Raw genomic sequence first — 5,016 nt, forward strand, 5'->3', positions numbered from 1 at the left:
TTTTAGTGAATTCCTGCTGGCAATAAATTCTATTTTTGTTAATCTGAAAATGCCATTATTTTACCTTCATTCTTGCATGATATTTTTGTTTCTGAGTAAAAAATTACAGGTCGCTGTCTAATATGGTTGCCATGAGCCACACGTGGCTGCTGAGTACTTGAGACACGATGAATCCAAATGTAGAGAGACAGCAAGTATAAAACACACACAGGGTTCCGAAGACTTAGTATAAAAAAAAGAGTATTAAGATATGTTGTTAGTAATTTTATATTGGTTACATGTTTTAGTCATGATATTTTGAATATATTGTGTTAAATACATTACAATTTTTAAAATTTATAAGTTGACGGTTTTTTTCCCCAATTACTCTTTGTCATCCTGTTGTTTCCTAGCTTCATTTCTGTTGCAGTTGGCTGTCACATACCTTTGAAGATACGTGAATATTTTCTTTGGCTGAGTTTTTTCTTTGTTTTCAGCAGTTTAGTAATGATGTGCTCAGGTGTGGTTTTGCTTGTTTTTATTCTGCTTGGTGTTCACAGAGATTTTTGAAACTGGGTGAATATCTCACCAATTTTGGAGAATCTGCTTCTGTCTGTGGCATTCTCTCTTCTTGCCTTTTGGGATACCAGTTACACATATGTTAAACTTTCAGCTGTGTCTCATGTATTTTTTATTCTCTTTTCTGTTTTATCAGTTGTTTTTTTCTTTCTGTGCTGTTTTATATTGAATTCTAACTCATTAATCCTTTCTTGTACTGTGTCTAGTTGGCTATTAATCTATTGAAGTCAATTTCACTTACTTTTTCAGTTCTAGTTAATTTCCTGATTACAATTCTCAATTTTTTCATCTATTTTTATACCTTTTCCTCTATTTTCTTGAACATATTATAGTTATTGTATAGTCTTTGCCTACCAACTCCAATATGTGACTCACCTATGAGTTTTTGTAGTCTTGTCTTTTTATTTTCAGTAAAATGGCCATGTGCCTTGATATGCCTAGAAATTTTTAATTGAAAGCTGAACTTGTGCATAAGAAAAAAAAATCGGGAACTTCCCTGGTGGTCCAGTGGTTAAGAATCCGCCTGCCAATGCAGGCGGGACGTGGGTTCCAGCCCTTGTCCAGGAAGATCCCACATGCCGCAGTGCAACTAAGCCCATGTGCCACAACTACTGAGCCTGCACTCTAGAGCCCATGAGCCACAACTACTAAGCCCGCACACCTAGAACCCGTGGTCCGCAACAAGAGAAACCACCGCAATGAGAAGCCGTGCACGGCAAAGAAGAGTAGCCGCCGCTCGCCACAACTAGAGAAAGCCCACACGCAGCAATGAAGACCCAGTGCAGCTAAAAAAAATAAATAAATAAACCATAGAGGCTGCAGATGCTCTTTTCCTCTGCTAGGCAAATGGAGCAGTTGCTCCTCACCTTCATCTGGCTGTGTGCTAAGCTACGTCAGGGCGGTATTGCGGTTTGGTAAGGTTCTGTTCACCACTGGCTCACTTCCACCTTTAGGATACCATTAGGGCTTCCCACTGAGCACTGGAGCACCTGTCCCTGGTTAGTCCTCATCTCAGTTAAAAGGTGGAGGAGAGATACTTAACAGCCTTAGGCCATATGTGAGAAACAGACCTACTGGTATTGTAGGGTTTTTTACTATGGTGCAGTCTGTTTACCTGAAAAATACAGTTTGTCCAAAATTGTTTTTTGTCTCCATACATGACTGACAGTTTGGCTGGCTATACAATTCTAGTGTATATCTGATTTTCTTTGAGAATTTTGAAGGCCCTGCTCCACTATTTAGCTTCAAATGTTACTGTTAAGACATTTAGTGAGGTTCTTTTTTCCTGCCTTTTTTTTTTTTTTTTTTTTTAATGTGACTTCTGTTTTTCTTCCTGAGCATTTTAGGCTGTGTTTTTTTGTTTTTCATCTCTGGTTTTCTACAGTTAACCATCTTCCTTGGTGGGCTCTTTCAATCTGGACATTCAACTCCTTACTTCTGGTAAATTGTATTATTTCTTTTAAAAAATTTTTATTTATTTATTTTTCACTGCGTTGGGTCTTCGCTGCTGTGTGTGGGCTTTCTCTAGTTGTGGCAAGCAGGGGCTACTCTTTGTTTCGGTGTGCAGGCTTCTCATTGCATTGGCTTCTCTTGTTGCAGAGCATGATCTCTAGGCCGTGGGCTCAGTAGTTGTGGGTCACGGGCTCTAGAGCGCAGGCTCAGTAGTTGTGTTGTGCCACACGGGCTTAGTTGCTCTGCGGTATGTGGGATCTTCCCGGACCAGGGCTCAAACCCGTGCCCCCTGCATTGACAGGCGGATTCTTAACCACTGTGCCACCAAGGAAGTCCCTGTGTTATTTCTTTCAAAAGTTATTTCCCTCCATTTTTTCCCCTAGAATTCTTATTGGAAAGTTGCTGGACCACCTGGATTGAGATTTTAAGTCTCATTTCTCTCTGATTTTGTGTCTTTTGTTCTTTCTGAATAATTTCCTTTATCTTGCAGCCCTTCTATTGAATTTCTTTTACAATTTTGGCTGTATTTTTAATTTTCAAGCCTCCTTTCTTAAACATCTCTGAGGCTATTAGCAGTTTTTTTTTTTTTTTAAATAATACACAATGTATTTATTTATTTATTTATGGCTGTGTTGGGTCTTCATTTCTGTGCATGGGCTTTCTCCAGTTGTGGCAAGTGGGGGTCACTCTTCATCGCGGTGCGCAGGCCTCTCACTATCGCGGCCTCTGTTGTTGCGGAGCACAGGCTCCAGACGCGCAGGCTCAGTAATTGTGGCTCACGGGCCCAGTTGCTCCATGGCATGTGGGATTTTCCCAGCCCAGGGCTCGAACCTGTGTCGTCTGCATTGGCAGGCAGATTCTCAACCACTGCGCCACCAGGGAAGCCCTATTAGCAGTTTTTGAAAAAGTTTTTGATTCCTTCCATTAACAGTTTCTTTGCCTGCCCCCCTGCACACACATTTTTTCGATCCACACTTGAGACATTTCTTAAATGACTGGTGATCTTTCACTGTCCCTTCATGTTTACAAGTGACATGTTTTAAAAGCTGATTAGAAGCTCCAGGTGGGCAGAGCTCTTGACCTGTGGGCTTCAATCCTGGGTGAGCATCAAGAACTGCCTGATTCTTTGGGATCCCCAAACATTAATATGCCCATTGCCGCTCTTGCATTGTATAGTTTCTATAGAGAATTCCCTGTGCTCTGCTTGGGGGTGGAAGCCTGCTGCCGTAGTTCTTCCTGGGCCAAGGAAATGGCTTGAGCAAAGGTGCTCAACTGTTCTTTCTGCAGACTTAATAAAGCCAGAAATTAGAAAAGGCTTTCTAGGTAATGTTTCATTATTATGTAATGCTCCCTGGTTATAAATTGTGAGATAATGAACATATCTAATTTTTCTTATAAAATTGTTTTGTGTTACTAGTACATATTCATATCTTGGTTAATATTTACTGCACATGAAAGTAATAAAACGTGACTTTTACAAAAATATCCAACATATGCCGCCTTTTCCTGTAAGTGGTTCTAAGAGCCTTCCAGAGCATGAGGGTGCTTTGAGTGGCCATCTCCATGGCTAAATCCTCTCCAAGGTCACTGCCCACAAGTCCCTGTGACCACGTGTGCTCCTGCCAGACTGAGCTGCTTTTCCTTTTAAGAGTATACATAGACCTTTCTGGCCCTATGTCCTGCATTCTCCCTTGTGATGGTTAGTTTAGGTCAACATGACTGGGCCTTAGGGTGCCCAGACATTTGGTTAAACATAATTCTGGATATGTCTGTTGAGAGTGTTTCTCGATGAGATTAACATTTGCATTGGTAGACTGACTAAAGCAGACTGCTCTTCTCAATGTGGGTGGGGGATTTCCCTGGTGGTCCAGAGGTTAAGATGCCATGCTTCCAATGCAGGGGGCATGGGTTCAAACCCTGGTTGGGGAGCTAAGATCCCACATGCCAGGTGGCCAAAAAAAACCCATAAAAAACAGCAACAACAGAAAAAGACTTCCCTGGTGGCGCAGTGGTTAAGAATCTGCCTGCCAGTGAAGGGGACACGGGTTCCAGCCCTAGTCCGGGAAGATCCCACATGCTGAGGAGCAACAAAGCCCGTGCGCTGCAACTACTGAGCCCACGTGCTGCAACTACTGAAGGCCACGCCTGGAGCCTGTGCTCCGCAACAAGAGAAGCCACCGCAAGGAAGAGTAGCCTCCACTCACTGCAACTAGAGAAAGCCCACGCGCAGCAACGAAGACCCAATGCAGCCAAAAGTAAATAAATTTAAAAAAACAAAAACAAAAACAAACCTGTGGGTAGGACTCATACCATCAGTTGAAGGCCTGGATAAAACAAAAAGACAGCTCCTGTTGCCTGAGTGCCTCTGAGCTGGATCATTTTTTTCCCTACCTTTTGGACTCAAACTGAAACATCAGCTCTTCCTGGGTCTCAAACCTGCTTGGGTTTTGGACTAGAACAACTCCATTGGCCCTCCTGGCTCTCAGGCTTTTGGACTTGGACTTGGACTACACCATTGGCTCTCCTGGCCTTCCAGCTTGCTGACTGAAGGTCTTGGGACTTGTCAGCCTCTATCACTGTGTGAGCCAATTCCTTATCTTATATATATACATATATATATATATATTTATACATTTATATATATGTGTGTATATATATATATGTATGTATATATGTGTGTGTATATATATGTGTATATATGTGTGTATATATATATATATATGTATGTATATATGTGTGTATGTATATATATATATATATATCTCCTATTGGTTCTCAAGGGGGTGAAAATTGATTCTTAAGAGGAGAAACAGGGGCTTCCCTGGTGGCGCAGTGGTTGAGAGTCTGTCTGCCGATGCAGGGGCCACGGGTTCGTGCCCCGGTCCGGGAAGATCCCACATGCCGCGGAGCGGCTGGGCCCGTGAGCCATGGCCGCTGAGCCTGCGCATCCGGAGCCTGTGCTCCGCAACGTGAGAGGCCACAACAGTGAGAGGCCCACGTACCGCA

The sequence above is a fragment of the Lipotes vexillifer genome, unplaced genomic scaffold, assembly GCF_000442215.2.
Source record: "Lipotes vexillifer unplaced genomic scaffold, Lipotes_vexillifer_v1.1 scaffold328, whole genome shotgun sequence".
Taxonomy (NCBI): Eukaryota; Metazoa; Chordata; class Mammalia; order Artiodactyla; family Lipotidae; genus Lipotes; species Lipotes vexillifer.